Genomic DNA, 20,589 nt, shown 5'->3' on the forward strand with positions numbered 1-20,589 from the left:
CACTTAAAAAAAATCCTACCACTGAATGTGTGACAGACTCTTTCAATGTGGAACTTTGAAGAACTTCGAGGAACATTAACTTTTTAAATGAGGTACGTTCCTCATAATGAGGTACACTTGAGAGGTATAACCTGCCTTAGAGTACGTTTCTCCGCTTTATGCCCAGTGAAGGCTGCAGTATCTTCTGCTACCCGCGAAAAAGAAGTGGCTTAAGCGGGTTAACTGCTTAAATACTGTACGAATGAACGTTGCTAATCCAGTTCTGAAATATTAACCTTTCATAATGAAGGTGTTGGCCTCTAGGCAATGGGAACACTATAGTTGGCTTTGGCCACTACTTGGCAATTTACGTAAGTTTGCACACTTCTTACTATAAAACAAAGATCAATAGCACCGAAAAAAGTTACAACGTGACGTTTATAACGATTTAGCAAAGTGGGTGTGGCTTGGCTTAGGTCAGAGGGGAAGGAAACCGTTTTTGAACAGGGTGGGATTTGTACTGCAATATTGAAGAATGGAATTGTGAGCTCTGTCTGTTCAATGCTATCATCTTTCTGAACTAAGGCTATGTGCTCCTAGTGGATTGTATTTTATCGGAAACGGGTTGCCTTTGTCGCCGTAATTGTGACTAGTTATGCAGTCAATAAAGATGGGTTTATAGCTTAATATACAAACGTTTGTGCCGTGGTGAGTATTACTTCATTTGTGAATACTAAAAATGTCTACTCTGATTGTAAAAGTTATTATAAGTTGCCTTTGCTTTGGGTAGTAATTTAAATAAAGGGACATGTAGCTGTAGTGAAAAATGAAACCATCTTTCTGTACTGGGATGAATGATTTCTGGTTTCTCCATCTCTTTGAAACGACACACAGCAGTCAAGTATGTCTTGTTACATTTGCTAATCGTGAGTGTCCCGCTGGGAAGTCCAGTTTTTTGTGGACCCGAAGAGAAAACACTTCCATGACACATGCATGTAGGATAATAAGGTAAATGTGAACAGCATACATGCAATTTTTTAGGCACTTTTCAAACACCAGAAACGGATAGTTGAGAATATGTTTTGACGTGGTTTGTTCAAGAAACATAAGCGATCAAAAACGCAAGCTGTGCAGACAGGGCTGAATGAAGAGACAGAAGTATATAAAACAGAGGTTTCATGTGGAATTAACATAGTAAAATAAGCTAGGTTTCATGTGGAATTAACATAGTAAAATAAGCTGTGGTACTTTCTAGTGAAGGTTGCAAGCGTTATAAATACAGTTGTTTTTAAAACATAATAGTTGCACGTCCACTGTCAAGGTGGTCGTTTAGTAGACACGTGAATGTATATTCTTGGGCTGTTTCAAAAGTGGGAGTTTGAGTTTTGTATTAGAACATTACCCTACCAGATGCGCAGTAGCAAGGACCGCCCAAAACCCCGCCCACTACTGTGAGCATAACATTTAAAGTGCTTTGAATAAACATCGGAAGACCGTCTTCTGCAAATATATCAAGATATTTTGGAGCCGTCCACAGGAAACCAGTATAAAAGTTCACTTAAAGCTAGACAGGAAGGAAAAGAACAGGAAACTGTGGAAACTCTGATGCAGTCATAGGCCAGTGAGTTTCCATATGACAAAACAACAGATGACACAGGATGAAATTGAAGAGAATGTGCCACAAGAAGAAGTTATAGAACTTTGTATGGAATCTCCGCACCGCAGGAAATGGAAAACAAGGGATGTGCCCTCAGTATGGAAGAAAATGAGTTAAGAGAAGAGTTGCTTGGTTTAATAGACAAAGGCAGATATATTAAGATCAATGAGAGAAATAGACTGCAGAAGGTTAATAAAGCCCCAAAAGTCAGAAGCTTAATAAAACAAATGAATACAGTAATTAGGGCTGTCCACACAGATCCATGCGATATAACAGAAGTAAGTAGAATATATTACTGTGCTGCTAAATTAATAACTGATAAAATTCTACCACAGGAATATAGGGTAGCGAGGGAAAAGGGGGAGGCGAAAGCGAATACCATCATGGAAATATCTTACAGATTAGTACCTCGCAGGATGCGCAGTAGCAAATCCCGCCCCGACACGCCCCCGGGACGGTATTATCCTCATTACGCGACTACTATGTATAGTAGTAGTTGCATTTCTTAAATTTGAATGTCTAAGTTTCAATCCACTGTGTAGCAGTAACTGTAACAGATGGTTTAACACGTAACGAACCTATATTAACTAAATCACGCCAGAAACATAAACAACTACTGTGAAATATAATAAATACTCCCAACTTGGAATGTTTTAACACGTAACGAACCTATATGGCACAGCTAACAAAATTAAAATAGTACTAATAGCAACATTAATTAAGTAAATCACGCCAGAAACATAAACAACTACTGTGACATATAATAAATACTCCTAACTTGGAATGTTTACTACGCAAGTCATTCTGTTGGGTAAAGAAGTGTATGCACAAGCACCCGTACTGCTATTAAAGTCACATTCCGTCATTAATTTCATTATTCATCGTGTTTTACAAGTGAATGATTGTACGGTTCTACAGTAACTAAATATACCGGGAATAAAAATAATGGCAATAATCATGCACTAGCCCACCCCGACACACCCCCTGAATGGGCAAAGCGACATCGTAAGTCATATCGCCATTACTGTATGTGTATGAACAAGCACCCGTACTGCTATTAAAGTGAAATGACCCAACTGCTTTCATTTATTCATGGGCATGTACAGACTTACGGTATTTAAAAACAGCACCCAAAAATGAATACTTTGCTCACATACATCATACAAATACACACAGCATCGTAATTCCTAAACATACAGGCAATAACAATAATGACAATAATCATGCACTTAATGTTGAACAACTGCAATATTTACACATGCAGTTTAACACCTGACATCCAAACCCAGCACCTGTTAAGTAACCCCAAAGCCTTGTCACACCTATACTCTCGTTAATGATGCGCAACTGTTAATGTTGAACAACTGTAAAATTCACACATGCAGTTTAACGCCTGAAATGAGAACCGAGCAAGTGTTAACTAACGCATTTAGCCAATAATGGCAATAATGGCCCCCATTGTCTTGCACAAGCTGCAATAATTGCCCCCATTGTCCTGCACTACCTATAAATTCACTGACATTACCTTTACCTTGCCTGTACGCTGATCTGCGGTCATTGCTGCTTTGTGACCTTAGCAAAAGGAATAGGATGGACGACTCATCACTGCGCAACATCACCTCCTCGCCCAAATCCACAGTTACATTCCTGCAGTCTGTAGGAATTGTCCCAATGGAGAAACGCTGCCATCTCTGTGGGTCTCGTTCGTCCTTGGTGCGGCATCGTGCTTCCTTCTCATGGAGATGCACAGGAAGGAAATGTAGAAGCAGAGCTGGAATGCTCTGTGGAACTTTTTTCCATCACAGCCGTCTGCCTGTCGATACTCTCCTTAAAGTTATGTACTGGTGGTGTAGGAAGCTCCCGATCTGTAGGCTAGCGCAACACTTGACAGTATCCACGACAACTTTGGTGGACTGGTATCAGTTTCTTCGAGATGTGTGCAGCTGGACACTTCTGCAGGACCCCCTTCTACTCGGTGGTGTTGAAGTCCAAATAGACGAATGCCTCCTTGTCAAGGCTAAATATAATCGCGGCCGAGTGTTAGGCAAAATGGACCGTTGGGTCTTTGGTATCTATGACTGTTCAACTAGATGTGGCTACCTGACATTTGTTGAGCGACGAGACGCGGCTACCTTACTCCCGATCATAAGGAAACGTGTTGCCTGGTTCTGTGATTGTGTCCGAAGAATGGGCTGCATATAGGGGAATTTCTGACCTGTCGGCAATGCAATATACTCACCTTACTGTGAATCACAGTAAAAATTTTGCAGACCCTACAACAGGTGCACACACTAACGCAGTTGAGGGGATGTGGTCGCGTTGTAAAAAGCAGCTGAAGCAAATGAACGGGACACTAAGACATATGGTGGACAGCCACCTGGATGAATTCATTTGGCGTGAAAAGTATGGCAGACAAAACAATGACTTGTTTCTGTGCCTCCAGGAACATATAAGAGAGTACCAGGAGGTGCACCGGGAAGAGCTGGGTGCCCGTAGTTATGGACAATAGGCACTGCTTATGTAAGTCAAATCTAATTTTTTGGTAACATGTATTCACGTGAACAATTTTTTAAATACTTTCTCTGTAACAGAAAATGTACTTTACAAGGTTCTTCCGTAGCGTGTGTCGCGCTGTTACTTTTAAAAGGTTCTTCTGTAGCGTGTTTTAAGTGAAATGTGACTGTTTTGGACCACTCCGATTGAACATATGTTGCTGTGATTTGTGTCAATAAAATGGGTTTCCACTAAACAAGTTGTTAAAGAATTCTTAACAGAGAAATAACAAGGTGTCTTACATATATTGCTTGTCATATGCATAAGAATTCTTGGTTACCTTATAGATTAGTACCTCGCAGTATGCGAGATCTGTATAACAAGGTCGCGCTATTCTTGTAGTGTAACTCCTGCACTGTACGCGTTACTACTAAAAAACTTCTTAATAGAGAAATAGCAAGGAGTGTCTCAATAACTCAAAACCGTACAGTAACTGTGTTATAAGTTGGTCTATGTATATAACAAGGTTGCGCTATTACCACTAAACAAGATGTTAAAGAATTCTTAATAGAGAAATAGCAAGGAGTCTCTCAATAACTCAAAACCGTACAGTAACTGTGTTTTAAGTTGGTTTATGTATATAACAAGGTCGCGCTATTACCACTAAACAAGATGTTAAATAATTCTTAATAGAGAAATAGCAAGGTGTCTCAAAAAAGTCTGTTACTTTACTTGCGGCATGTCAATCAAACCTGCCAATCACAGCAGACACGCCCAAAGCTGCGCAGTACCGCCCGCGAGGTACTAATCTGTAAGATAACCGTAATTTAAATAAAGGGACATGTAGCTGTAGTGAAAAATGAAACCATCTTTCTGTACTGGGATGAATGATTTCTGGTTTCTCCATCTCTTTGAAATGACACACAGCAGTCAAGTATGTCTTGTTACATTTGCTAATCGTGAGTGTCCCGCTGGGAAGTCCCGTTTTTTTGTGGACCCGAAGAGAAAACACTTCCATGACACATGCATGTAGAATAATAAGGTAAATGTGAACAGCATACATGCACTTTTCAAACACCAGAAACGGATAGTTGAGAATATGTTTTGACGTGGTTTGTACAAGAAACATAAGCGATCAAAAACGCAAGCTGTGCAGACAGGGCTGAATGAAGAGACAGAAGTATATAAAACAGAGGTTTCATGTGGAATTAACATAGTAAAATAAGCTAGGTTTCATGTGGAATTAACATAGTAAAATAAGCTGTGGTACTTTCTAGTGAAGGCTGCAAGCGTTATAAATACAGTATGTTTTTAAAACATAATAGTTGCACGTCCACTGTCAAGGTGGTCGTTTAGACACATGAATGTATATTCTTGGGCTGTTTCAAAAGTGGGAGTTTGAGTTTTGTATTAGAACATTACCCTACCAGATGCGCAGTAGCAAGGACCGCCCAAAACCCCGCCCACTACTGTGAGCATAACATTTAAAGTGCTTTGAATAAACATCGGAAGACCGTCTTCTGCAAATATATCAAGATATTTTGGAGCCGTCCACAGGAAACCAGTATAAAAGTTCACTTAAAGCTAGACAGGAAGGAAAAGAACAGGAAACTGTGGAAACTCTGATGCAGTCATAGGCCAGTGAGTTTCCATATGACAAAACAACAGATGACACAGGATGAAATTGAAGAGAATGTGCCACAAGAAGAAGTTATAGAACTTTGTATGGAATCTCCGCACCGCAGGAAATGGAAAACAAGGGATGTGCCCTCAGTATGGAAGAAAATGAGTTAAGAGAAGAGTTGCTTGGTTTAATAGACAAAGGCAGATATATTAAGATCAATGAGAGAAATAGACTGCAAAAGGTTAATAAAGCCCCAAAAGTCAGAAGCTTAATAAAACAAATGAATACAGTAATTAGGGCTGTCCACACAGATCCATGCGATATAACAGAAGTAAGTAGAATATATTACTGTGCTGCTAAATTAATAACTGATAAAATTCTACCACAGGAATATAGGGTAGCGAGGGAAAAGGGGGAGGCGAAAGCGAATACCATCATGGAAATATCAAATGGATAAAACTATAAAGCAGCTAAGACGAAGTGTCATTGTTTTGAATATTATAGAAGAGGGAACAGATCAACAAAAATATTAAAGATAGATGTGATAAAAGCAATGTGCAGTATTAGAACAGACCAGGATATGCACTATTGGAGATAACAAACTAAAACTTTCAAAACAGGTGGAAAGACTCCGAAGATATGAATGTAAATATAAGGGAAATGCACAAAATAAGAAATTTACTGATGACCCAAAAAAGTTTTATAGAATTGGGAAATTAGGTAAAAGGAGTAGATACATTTTGGAGAAGTATCTATGAGGATCCGAACATAACAAAGATGCTAAATGGATAGAAGAAGTAAAAGAATAAGAAGTTAAATGGTACGGGCTATGAAATGGGATGAAATAACAGCCAGAGAGATTGAAACAAAGTTGAGAAAAGCCTCTAATTGGAAAACCCCAGGCCTAACTTTTGGCTTAAAATATTAACTTCTTCACATGAGGATCTAGCCATGATGAAGAACTATTTATATGCACACCCCAAACAGACACCGCACTGGTTAACAACATGAAGAACAATGCTCTTACTTAAGAGTGAACCTGCAAGCTACCCCAAAAATTATAGACCAATAACTTGTCTTCCGACATATAAACTATACACGGGGATTGACGCCGACAGAGTTTATAGTCATTTAGAAGAAAACTCAATTATGGCAGTAGAACAAAAGGACAATAAAAGAAAGTCATATGGAACAAAGGATCATGTGTTGTTAACGTTATAGTGGAGAACTGTAAGAAAGGGAAGAATATAAGTATGGTATGGATTGACTATAAAAAAGCATTTGATATTATCCCACATTCATGGATAAGAGTGCTTAAAAATGTATAAGGTACATCCTACACTGATTACATTACAGTAACCACGAAACAGTGACAAACCACTTTGCAATTAAGCCATGATAAAGGGCAGATTATTATCCCAGGGATAAAAATCCAAAGGGGGGGGTATTGTAGGGTGACTCCCTGTCACCGTTGCTATTTTGCCTTGCCGTTAATCCATTAAGCTGTTTACTTAACAGCTTAGGTCATGGCTATAATTTGGCTTCTAGAAAACAACAAAATATAATGACTTCTCATCTTCTCTTTGTCGATGACTTAAAATTGTATAGCTCATCAGATGAGGAATTGAAAACACAGTTACAGGTTGTCAAAACTTTTTCAGATGATATTGGAATGTCATTTGGTCTTGACAAATATGCAAAAGCAACCTTTAAAAAAGGAAAATTGCAGCACCAGGAAAACATCAGTTTGGGGCAAGAATGTGATATATAAGAACTTGAGCAAGAGGGGGTGTATAAATACTTGGGAATTGTTGAAGGATCAGCAATAAAACCTGAACAAATGCGAATAAAGCTTAGTAAGGAGTACTTTATAAGACTTAAATTAATCTTGAAAACAGCATTGGCATCTGGGAACAAGATCCAAACTATAAATCACTTTGCTCTTCCTGTCCTAACTTATAGTTTTGGAGTGATTGACTGGCCCCAAAAAGTGTTGGATATTAAAACAAGAAGGATGCTTCATGCTCACAAAATGATTTATAAAAATCAGTGTATACCAAGATTATATATTCCCCGTTCTGAAGGAGGGGTGGGCCTCCTTGAAATTGATTAAATGTATAGATCTGCCATTGTGGGACTCCACACATCTACTGACCTCACAAGATCCAAATGTGTTGAAACATGAGGAGAATAAATCTAAGATAACATCTCTGCTTAATTTAGCAGAAGCATATCGACATTAAGCAGCAATGGAAATCAAACCAGAAGTGGATAAAAATCAGGCAGCAACTGAATGTGCTAAAAAACAAAAGAAAGAATATAAGGTGAAGGATCAGATGAGAAGGCAAGAAATGTGGAAAAAACATAAATATAGTTGCAAGTATAGAAAACTTCTGAAAGAGCCTCATGTTGATCAAGAACGAACACAGGAATGGTTAAGGAGAGGTGAATTTACATCAAGAAATAAAAGGTTAATATTGGCAGCCCAAGATAGTGGGCTACATACACGTTGGTTTACTAAGTCTATTTAACATGTGGGAGAAGCAGATATATGTAGGTTGTGTGGAACCAAATTGGAAACAGTCACACACCTTATTGCTGGTTGCGACTCTCTTATGGCAAAGGGACTGTATACTGAAAGGCATAATAATATGGCGAGATTGTTACACTGGAGATTGTGCAAACATTATGGTATCAAAGTGGCTGAAAAGCACTGGAAACATGAGCCACAGAGAATCATAGAAAATTATAAAGTTTACATCACATGGGATCACCCAATACCAACAGTCCAAAAGCTAGATGCTAGAAAACTGGATATAGTGGTCCAAGAAAAGAAGACAAAAGTAGCATTGATCATTGAAATTGCCACACCTAGTGACTACAGTGTCTTGCGTACAGAGAGACACAAAGTCATAAAATGCCTCGATCTGCAGGCAGAAGCGAGAGCCATGTGGAAGAAAGATACCCAGACAGTTCCAATAGTAGTAGGAGCAACTGGTCATATAAAAAAATAATTTACAATCGTATTTAGATATGTTGCCAATTCATGTAACACCGTACAAATTGCAGAAGGAGTCATTACTGGGCACATTGTGGGTGCTGCAAAGAGCACTTTTGGCTAATATCAAAGAGTGAAACAATACTAATTTCATGAACTTTAATCCTACTTTGACTTAGGAATGGGGTCCATTCCCGTCATGGTATTAGAAACCCAAAAGACTTGGAGAAATTAAAATGAGCAAAATGAATATGCAAAGCATTGCAATTATTTCAATAAAACCCTTTTCACCCTTATTTCCTGGTACCAGGATTGTGACAGGACAGCAGTCCAATTTCCAGTGATCAAAAGCTTTGATGTATTCCATTACTTATTCAAACAAACACAGAAAATGCTGTATTTATAAAAAAACAGTACACTATTACATTTAAAAATTACAATTCTTTAAAGGGTGAGGGGTGCGAACACATAATATGCTGCATGTATACAAACTATTACACTATTACACAGACTTAAAATTACAGTTCTGTAAAGGTGTGGGTAGTGACCTTTCTGGGAGGTCTTTCTTACTGCATTTATTTAATGTATTTATTCTCACACTGCCTCCGATTATTGCTTGTTGCCTTATCTCCAGAAATATGTTTTCAGAAAGGTGGGCGGGTGTGCAGAATTATAGTAAAGAAAGACAGGGGTTATGGTTTGGGTTTTGGCGTTTCTTGAAATAATTCACTGTTGCACTTACTTGAATCTGTGGAGGAAGAAAAACACTATTTTCATTTCTCCTGCGGTTTCATACCAACTGTAGATTAGGAATTACATTTGCAAAGTGTGCTACTGTAAATTACTTCATGTTCATCTTGTGTGAAACAATGAATATTCACCATGTCCATGGATAATGTGCATAGCTTGTCACTCAGCCATGTTTTCCATGCAACATCACACAGGCTTGCCCTGTCAATCGTGTAGGCCATGCCCATTCCTGCGCGAGAATCGCGGTGGGGTAATGTTCTAATACAAAGCCAGAGTTTGTTCCAGAGTGTAGCAATGCAGAATTTAAATTGTGAGTCCACGTGAATGGTGATAAACTTGGATGCATCTACAACCGCATGCCTAGAAACTTGCATATGTCTACAGTCCGGATGTTAGTTTAAGACCCAAGGGAGATTCCCCATTTAATAATGCCATATAAAGTTAGAGGGTTATTGTGGTATAGTACATTTCTGAGTGAGGCAAAGCTGATACTCAAGATCACAAAGTATAAGACATTGACATGAATGGCTTTTTAATGGCCTGTAATAAATCTTTACTGTTTTTACTTGTTCGCTTTCTTACCTAGTTTATGCTGGCCTGGAGAAGTTTACAGACCCTACATTATGTCTTATTGTATACATAGAGAATGAAGAAAACTAGCCCAAGTGCTGAGTCTTGGATACCGTATTAAATGTTTGATGTGTCTGGTGAGGCATTGCCATCAGATTTTCTGGAGCTGTTCTTGGAGTGTATTTGATGAAGTCAAACAGCTGCGTTTTTATGTTATGCTCTAAAACTGTGTTGACTAGTAAAAATTACATTAACAGCAACTCGGTCATGTCAAGTTTAATGTATAAACTTTTCCACAATTCCTTAATTGGGGATGATAATAGTTTAGAGAAGTTGCTGGACCACCTTTATATAGAGGGATGACAACTGACTGTTCCTAGCAATACAGTACATGCTTTTACATGAGGGTCCTGCTTATGAAAAAAAAATATATCAATTTCAATAATTGGCTAAGTTTCTGGTGTCATTCAAAGGGGATCCAGTGTCTGTCCGTCTGGGATGCCATGCTTGACAAGCCACGCTGCTTCGCTAGAGACGGCTTGCACCTGTCATCCTTAGGCTTTCGAATACTGGCCAAGGCTCTTGCCACCCCCATAGTGCATTTTTTTAGGCAAGGCTCAAAAGACAAACCCACCGCCGTAAATAGCACAAGTAAAAAAAAAAAACTGAGGGTAATGCTACTCAATGCCAGAAGTCTAAACCTCAAATGCACGCACTCGAGGCACTCCTCAGTATGGAGAAAAGCAATATATGTGCAGTAATAGAAACCTGGTTTAGGGCTCCAGAGAGCACCCCAGCACTACCAGGCTACAACTTATACCATACATTTCGGCCACAGAACTCGGACCGAAATACAAAAGGCGGGGGCGTATCCATATTCATCAAGAATACCCACACCTGCAGGTTAGTGGCACAGCACGATGCTTCAGAGATCATCCACGTGCAACTAACAACGGGCAAAGCTGCAATTCAAATTGTAGCTTGCTACAGATCACCCACCATGTCCCAGGACCCCCATTCCGCATTTCTGGAAACACTAGGAAACTTAACCTACCAAACACCCTAATATTGGGCGATTTCAATTACCCAAACATTAACTGGGAGAACTACTCAAGTACTAACTCCCTTGCCCAACATTTCCTAGAATTTATAAACTCAAATGCCCTGGATCAACTGGTCAACACTCCCACCAGAGGTGACAACATATTAGACCTGGTCTTCACCAACATGGGTGACCGGTGTTCCACACCGGAGGTCAACCCCTCGCTGGTTAGATCTGACCATAAACAAAATCGCTTTGGATATCCACACCCCCCCCCCCCACCAGACAAGAAAACCACCGTAAAAAAAATTTTCAAAAGCAAACTTCACGTTACTTGAGACCGAGGTGGAAAGTTTCAAAGCCCCCATTCTAAAGGATAACGCTGTCCACACTGCAAAATCCTTTACTAATGCATTCTACGGGCACCTACAAGAATGCATGGATCGTGCTATCCCAAGCAAAACCAAGACTCACTCCTCCAATAAAAGGAAACCAGTCTGGTGGACCCCTGCCATAAACAAGCTATACAACAGAAGGAGGAAACTAGTACAGAAAACAGTAAAATCCCAAGAAGGAAAGACATCCCTGATCAGTAGCCGCAAGAAACTACAATCCCTCATAAAAATCATCCAAGGCGAGCTCCGAAAGAAAAATTGCCAAGGACTCCAAAGATAACCACAATGCATAGCCGCAAGAAACTACAATCCCTCATAAAAATCATCCAAGGCGAGCTCCGAAAGAAAAATTGCCAAGGACTCCAAAGATAACCACAATGCATTCTTTAGCTATGTCAAGAATCTAAGTGGCAATGCTCAGATCTGCTCGGAGTTTGTGCAGAATGGCACAAATTACACTGAACCGACTGATATCGCCAACATCCTGGCAGACAGTTTCAATGCAAACTTTACCCCTCTCACCCCCAAAAGGGCCCATAACCATACCAGAAGAATGTAGAGCCCCTGAAATCACAGACACTCAGGTTAAAACCTAATGACCTCTAGGCCATTTCATAGTACCACCACTGCTTTCTTATCGTTCACTGAGTCCATCAGTAGAAACCGTAATAAAAACATCCTCTCATCAGCACTTTTCATCAACAGACTCTGGGAACTATCGCCCTATAAGCCTGACTAGCTTGGTCTGCAAGGCTATGCAGCGCATCATCATGGAACTCATTAACAGAGACATTGGGAACCTTCGGCTTTAAGGGCAGATCATGCCTCCTGAACCTGGTGGACTTCTTTGAGACAGTTACCAAGGCTGTAGATGAGGGAAGGGTGGTACACACAGCCTACCTAGACCTTGCAAAGGCCTTCGACACCATTCCCCATTTTGGTATTATAGACAAGCTCACCAGCCTGAATGTAAACTCCTACGTCACAAGATGGGTTGCCAGCTGGCTCATGGACAGAACCCACATGAGTGAGAGTTGCAGGAGCTAGGTCCGACTCTAAACCGGTTACAAGCAGCGTTCCCCAGGGTTCAGTCCTAGGACCCGTCCTGTTCGGCATATACTTCTCAGAGGTACAGGCAAGCACAGGAGGACTATGGTTGACCAAGTTTGCAGACGACTGCAAACTAGGGGCTATAATTGACTCTCTGGCTGACACAGGCATCCTCCAAAAGGGTCTCACTGAGACAGATACCTGGTGTCAAAATCATGGCCTCAAGCTAAATGCCAAAAAGTGCATAGTCATCCCCTTTGGAAAAAACAAAAGTGCCCACAAACTACCACATAGGTGGTGTTGTTTTTCTTTTCGCTTTTCCCGGTTAGGGGTCGCCACAGTGGAACTCCGGTCCACTAATGATTGGTAGTAGATTTTTTACGGGTGCCGAGGTGCCAGCTCAACGCCCAACCTTCAACGAAGGCACACCCATTCTACGCATGTCTTTCGAACGCTACTTGACCACGGGGAGGACATGCAGACTCTACACAGAAGTAGTCCCCTAAATACAGAAGACGTAATAAGGGATCTGGGGACCCAAGTAGATAGTAATCTTTCCTTTGATAATCACATTGCCAAAGTTGTTAGAAAATCCTTCTGTGGCCCACCTAATCACAAAAGTGTTCGCATCCAGATCAAAAGAGGTCATTGTGCCCCTCTGCTCATCATAGAGTACAACGCCCCATTTGGGATGTACCTTACAAGACACCTGCAACAGCTGGAAAGACCACAGAAGTACCTCCCCAAGAGGATCACTGGCCTCAAACAGATGCCCTATGCAGCTTAACTAAAGAAACTCCAGCTGTACTCTGTTGCATACCGCCTACTCAGAGGTGATCTCTGCCTGACATACAAGGCCATGTCCAACCCAGAATTGATGGACATGCTCCAACTAAATAAAACCATATCCCCTTGAGCCACACGCTCTAGGGATCTAAACCTCACCACAACAATAAACAGGACATGCTGGAGGGATAGATTCCTGTCCCAGAGACTTTCCATGCTTTGGAACAAGATTCCAATCTACATTAGGCAAAGCTCCTTGCTAACACTCTTCAAGAGAAACCTTGACAAGTGGATGGGAAACAGAAAGTTTACCCCGGGGATCACTTCAGTGGCTCTGCTGGACAGAGGCACAGGGAACTAATCTAAGGGGGTGGCGAAAGCCAACACATTCTGGCTAGGCTTATAAATGCCTTCGGGCAGATAGCCTAGTACCTACCTATGAACATATGAGTTTTGTCACCGAACTTTCATGATAGAGCTGGGATTTTCAAGAATTTGAGTAGTATGGTATCTAAGACTAAAGAGCCCAGTTTGAATTTGATAATTACTTTATGAACTAATACAATACAAGCTTTTTGAATTGTAAAACATTTTTCTTCATGAGAACTGCTGTCATTGCAAGCATTCTTAACCCTGGAAAATGCTGACATTTGTGCAGTCACAGAAATCTGGTTCAAAGGTGCAGAGAACACCCCAGGTGTACCAGGTTACTTATCCTATCATACATTCAGACCCCAAACTATGGGCAGCAAAGCAAAAGGAAATGGAGTTTCTCTCTCTCTCTCTCTATGTATGTATATGTATGTATATATATATATATATATATATATATATATATATATATATATATATATATGCTGGTCAAACAGTATGATGTACAGGAGACACTCCAGGTGCAGTTAACCATTGCCAAGACATCTATTCAAATCATAGCTAGCTACAAGCCCCCAACTTTGACCCAAGATGCCCACTCCGCCTATCTGAACCTCTTCGAATCTGTCAAGATTCAACCCTTTACCCTGATCCTAGGCGACTTTAACTATCCAACCATAGATTGGAAGAAGTACTCATGCCAAAACACAAATGCCCAGAGATTCCTTGATTTTTGTCAGTGTAAATGCCTTGTACCAGCTGGTCAGCAACACCGCAAGAGGTGATAATGTTCTTGGATTGGTATTAACCAACATGAGTAACCAGTGCAGCATTCCTAAAGTGTCATCCTCCGTGGTAAGATCTGACCACCATCTCCCCTGGCCCCCCTCCCCCCACCTAGGGTCAAACAAAAAAAATTTCTTCAAAGCTGATTACAACCTCCTGAGGAAAGGTATACACAGCTTCACAGCCCCCTCCCTCTCAGTAAGAACTGGCACAAATGTCCAAACCTACACCAAAGTACTATACGAGCATTTATGTAGCTGCATGGAATCAGGAATACCCAACAAGATAAAATCCTCCTCCTCAAGGAAATGCAAACCTGTCTGGTAGACATGTTCAATAAATGAACTCTACAATAAAAGGAAAAAAACTGCCGTCCAGGACCAAGAAGGAGCAGGTGCCTAATTGGAAGCAATCTCTCCTTATTCTGAACAAGCAAATATGAGCACTAGTGAAATCCTCCAAAGCAAACTTTGAGTCCAAACTCGCCATATCTACTAAATACAGTCATAAGGGCTTTCTTCACATATAACTTAAAGAAACAAACAGGTAAAGGGCATTCACCGGACTAGAACTAATTCAATTTATTGTAAGCGCTTTCGAATGTAAAAATTCACAAACTTCCTCAGACAAACACAGTTGTTAACTGACTTAGTTTAAATAACCCTCCACATCAATGACATCATATCCTGTAAAACATTTAAAAAATACATTGTCCATTAAATCACAATGTAATCACAAGAACATATTTCATTCTACATAAAGTTCATTTCACTTTAACAAAACTTAATTAATTAATTAACATATAAAAGCATATAAATATATACAAGTATATTAAAACATATAATAATATTAAAACTAGTACACAGTTGGTCATTTAACATCTATTTAAGGCCTTAAGCTTCAAAATAATGGAACTGTATTCATTTAAACCGGGATAGGTGTAAAATAAAAACGGCTGAAATTGTACGGGGTATTCTATACAAGAACTGGGTGGTGTTGAAAGAGGACACCTTTATTAGAAACAAGATACCAGATATGCCTCAACTTGTTTATAAAAAGAAATATGTTTTTGTGATTACATTGTGATTTAATGGACAATATCTTTAAATGTTTTACAGGATATGATGTCATTGATGTGGTGGGTTATTTAAACTAAGTCAGTTAACAACTGTGTTTGTCTGAGGAAGTTTGTGAATTTTTACATTCGAAAGTGCTTACAATAAATTGAATTAGTTCTGGTTTGGTGAATGCCCTTTGCCTGTTTGTTTTTTTAAGTTATTTTTGTTTGTTTTTTGAAAAAGCGCTTTCTTCACATATGTCCACAATCTCAAAGAAAGCAGTCAGATCTGCTCAGAACTGGTGGTCAAGGACACCACATACACAAATGTCATAGATATAGCCAACCTTCTGGCAGACAGGTTCAGCAAAAACTTCACCCCTCTGTCCCCCCCATCAGTAAATCAGGACGTCCCCAGCACTTGCCCCCCTTCCCCATATCTCTAGGGAACAAGTCATCATTGTCCTCTCAAAGTAAAAAAATACAGCCTCCATGAGAACCAATAACATCCCAGGCTGCATCCTACATGAACTCAGGTAGGAACTTGCAGAACCATTAGGCACCCTATTCAACCAAAGCCTGAGTAATGGCTTCATCCCAGCTGAGTGCAGGACGGCCATAGTCATTCCTTTGCACAAAGGTGGAGCGTCTGTCGATCTAGGAAATTATAGACCCATCAGTCTAACTAGCCTAATCTGCAAGGCCATGGAACAGATTATCATGGACCTCATTAACAAGGACATTGGCAACCTTCAAACACTCGATCCCACACAGTTTGGTTTCAAGGAGAGGTCATGCCTGTTAATCTTTGTCTCAAATAAGTTGACTGTTACCAAAGCCATGAACAAGGGGAAGACTCTGCACACCACCTACCTTGACCTGGCCAAAGCCTTCAATAATATTCCTGATTTGGATATAATAGATAAAATGTCTCAACTAGACATCAGTCCGTATGTTACCAGATGGGTAGCAAACTGGCTCACTGGTAGAACCCACCTAGTCAAAATAGGAGAAGCCAGCTCACACAGTAGATCGTAACAAGTGACGTACCCCAGGGATCTGTCTTAGGGCCTCTGTTATTTGGGATATAGTTTTCTGAGGTGCAGACCAAAACCAATGGGCTATGGCTGACCAAGTTTGCAGATGACTGCAAGCTGGGCACTGTCATCAGTTCCCCTACTGATGTGTACATCCTCCAGAAGGGTCTCCCCCAAACAAATGACTGGTGCCAGAAACATGGCTAAACTGAATGCCAAAAAATGCACAATCATCCCTATGGGGAGAGTGACGTCCCCACACATTCACATTGATAACTAGGTGCAAAAGCAGAGTCCAAAGGACAACACAGCCAAACCTAATATTCAAACCACGTTTAATACCATGTTAGCGCTTTCGTTTTTAAACTTCTTCAGACATAGTTAAACACAGAATACTTCTTATATATCAGAGGCAAGTCATGTGATCACTAGCCCCAGATGAAAAATTTAAAGACATATCCTCATACTATGTATATTTTTAAACAGTTTGTTTAAAAATTGCAAGCAATACTAAACGATGCAAAGATCAACACCATAAACTTAAGAAAATTCTGATGTCCTGTATATGTTGTCTAAGTAGTTTCAAAGTACATTCCTATCTAAATACATGTATTCTACTCAAAGTTAAAAAATAAATAAAAAAAAAAAAGCTTTAAATTCTTTTCATCTCTCAATTTTAACTTTAACATGGGGGCTATGCCAACTGCTTCATTAAGTCCTGGGAGTCTATAGGCTTCAAGTTGCAATTGCCATATTACTTCCTGTCTCTCCAAATATACTGACCAAGGACCTCCTGCCTCAAATTCCTCTCCACCTTTTCTAACGCACTAAATTTAAAAGTGTGTTCGGGGAAGTTCTCCAAGTGTCTAAAAAGAGCATTGGTTGTCTTTTTCTTCTTTCTCGTAAGTATGCTTGTAAATGTGATGACACAATCTTGGCTTGGTTTTTCCTATATAAAAACCTTCACATTTTAGGCATCGAGCCCGATAAATCACCCCAGAGTGTCAGTTATACCTCCCTTGAACTTTAATAGTCTTCCCTTTATAATTATTATACTATCACCTTCCAAAACATATCTACACATAACCACAGGAAATGCTGTAAATAATACAAATGCCAAAACTCCACAGCAGTGCAGAAAGGAAAGCCAGTAAAGGTCCATACACCTGTAGGCAAAGCCAAGCCAAACCAATATGGTATAAAGTTTAATACAAAATATCCACACCAAATAAGCCCTTTCGTTTTACCCATGGAAACTTCATCAGAATGGTGTATTGTCGCAAACAAATTGTTAAAATAATCAAAACCTGAATGTGAGTGGCTGTAAGTTAATTACACAACGTTTGAAAATTTAAAGAAATGTCACAGAAACTTGTATGCTGTTGTTTGACATACACACACACATGCACAACACAATTTGGTAAAAATATTTACAAAAATGTATGTACACAAATTATTATTTACAAAAGTGTATAGAATCTCTTAAACATGACAACAAAGATGTTATAAAATGTTTGCTTTCAGTTTCAAGGCAGGAACTATAGAAATGTAGTCATTTAAACCGGGGTTTACACAGGCATCAAAGAACATTTGCTATATCATTTGTTGATATTCCAACCTGGTTTCCCAATTACCACCCCTTTCTGGAATCTGAACTTGCTGTATCACCCAGAATTTAAATTTGGCTGAGGGACAAACTTATCTGTCTATACAGGGCATTGGTGTCTTTGCCCCTGTTTAGATCATACAAGTGCTCATATATTCTCTAGGACATCTCTCTGTCTTGCCTATACAGATCATACAAGTGCTCATATATTCTCTAGGACATCTCTCAGTCTTGCCTATACAGAATGCATAACAGATGGAACAATGTGCCATGTATACTATTCTTTTAGAGGCAGAATTGTGGTGTCCATCAGTAGGAATAAACTTATCCAAGCTTGGTAAAAATAACTCCCTGTTATTGACCATCATCCAACACTGTGCACAACTGCCACTTCTGAAAGTGCCCTTATTTTTGTGCAGTGTAAAGTTATTAACTCGTGATGCATTCTTAAACATGTTATTAAGGTTGCCACCTCTCCTGTAACTAACCTTAAAGGAATATTGAAAAACTGAGAGAGTGTTGGGCATCATGGCAAACATATTCCAAAACTTAAGAATAATTTCTTTGATTCGTAAAGAATCTTGGTTATAACCTACCACACAGTATATGTCCTTGGTTCCAGAAGTTCCTTTGCCTAAAGGGTAAACATCTTGTTACCCCTATTTCCAAGGTCTCCTGAATGACAGCTGTCATAGCAGTAATACTGTTGTTGGCAATAGGCTTGCCCCTAATCAAGCGGTAATATTTAACTCCCAAACCATCCATCATTTCCTTCTTGATGTTATTAAGACGTTTGGGATAATCTCGAGCCAAAAACAAGCTCTCAAATTCTAATTCCCTACTCTGAACCCATTCATTAAAAGTCAGCCGGGCTGCGCTCACCATTTGAGCCTTCACAATATTCTTTTTTTGGGGGAGGGGGTGGTTAGTTTTGAAATGTAAGTATGAATTTGAAAATTATTCTTTTCTATGTATTTGAGACACATATTCACTATTTTCTGTATCTTTAGAAATAAGTACATCTAACTATGCAATAGACTCAGTATCAACTGAACTGGTAAAGGACAGGAAACTGGTAGTGGAGTGTAAAAAATGCCTAAAAATTGTTGTTGACTTAGATGTACCTTCCCACAACACAAAAATGTTGTCCAAATAACGGTAATGGGCACAAATATTTTTGAAAAATTCACTGGTAAACACAAAATGTGTCTCCCAATGAAAGAGTACCATATTACTGAAAATTGGGGCGCATGCTGTGCCCATTGCTACCCCGTCCAGTTGTTTATAATATTCACCCTGAAAATAGATAAAATTGTTGTCCAGAGTAAGTTCCATGTTTTCCAAAATCAGCCTAAAGTTGTTGGCATTCAAAAAATCCAACTCAGTCCAAACTTCTTCAAACCAGGTTAAACCTGTTTGGTGGGGTATAATAGTGGGGGTTCTGCAAGTTCTTACTGACCTTGGGGATTCCGAAGATTCCTGAGATGACCGATCTTTCTTTTTACTTGTCGGAAATTGTAAAATTTTAGATGAGTCATGCCTTGCAAGAGATTATCTTCCAAAATAATGTCTATCTTTTTGTATGCTATTTCAATCTCATTCCTAGAGACCTGACAATATCTACCTTCTTCGGTTAAGATATCTAACATTTTCTCCATATAGCTCCAATGTGTCATTAACACCACCCCACCCCTTTTGTCTGGCTTCATAAGCCTTAGCTCCTTGGTGTGATTTAACATATCCAAAACATCCCTTTCTTCCTGACTCAAATTACCACATGACCATCTTTTAGATTTGAAAAAAACTGTATCAACTCACTTTTGTAAATATTTGTGTACATACATTTCTGTAAATATTTGTAAATATTTTTACCAAATTGTGTTTTGTATGTGTGTGTATGTGTATAATACATATATGTCAAACGAGTATACACGTTTCTGTGATGTTTCTTTAAATTTTCAAACATTATGTAATTAACTTACAGCCACTCACATTCAGGTTTTGATTATTTTAACAGTTTGTGACAATACACCATTCTGATGAAGTTTCCGTGGGTGAAACGAAAGTGCTTATTTGGTGTGGATATTTTGTATTAAACTTTATATCATATTGGTTTGGTTTGGCTTTGTCTTTGCCTACAGGTATATGGACCTTTACTGGCTTTCCTTTCTGCACTGCTGTGGAGTTTTGGCATGTCTGCACATACTACAACACCCACACTTAGTCATTCTTTTTCTTTCCACCATGTGTTTTTTTTATATTCATCCCCCTTCTATAAATAATGAAGGGCTCACTTCCTAATACATTTAATATACTAATATTCTCCCGAAAATTATTCCAATTTTTTTGCATTATCCACTTAATTTTAGAACTATCCCTACTAAATG

At 39.4% G+C, this 20,589-nt stretch overlaps 1 protein-coding gene across 1 annotated transcript in view; it reads left to right on the forward strand.

The window, feature by feature from the left end:
• Positions 1-455: 455 nt before the first annotated feature.
• The window catches only part of PPP1R35 (protein phosphatase 1 regulatory subunit 35), a 400,482-nt gene continuing 380,348 nt past the window's right edge, over positions 456-20,589 (forward strand). Inside the window, exon 1 of the mRNA XM_044077343.1 lies at positions 456-687. The gene's annotated coding sequence lies outside the window, so the exon portion shown is untranslated. The remainder of the gene's footprint in view (positions 688-20,589) is intronic.

This window comes from Protopterus annectens, chromosome 7.part0 (genome assembly GCF_019279795.1).
Source record: "Protopterus annectens isolate FY-2018-M chromosome 7.part0, PAN1.0, whole genome shotgun sequence".
In the NCBI taxonomy this organism is placed as follows: domain Eukaryota; kingdom Metazoa; phylum Chordata; order Ceratodontiformes; family Protopteridae; genus Protopterus; species Protopterus annectens.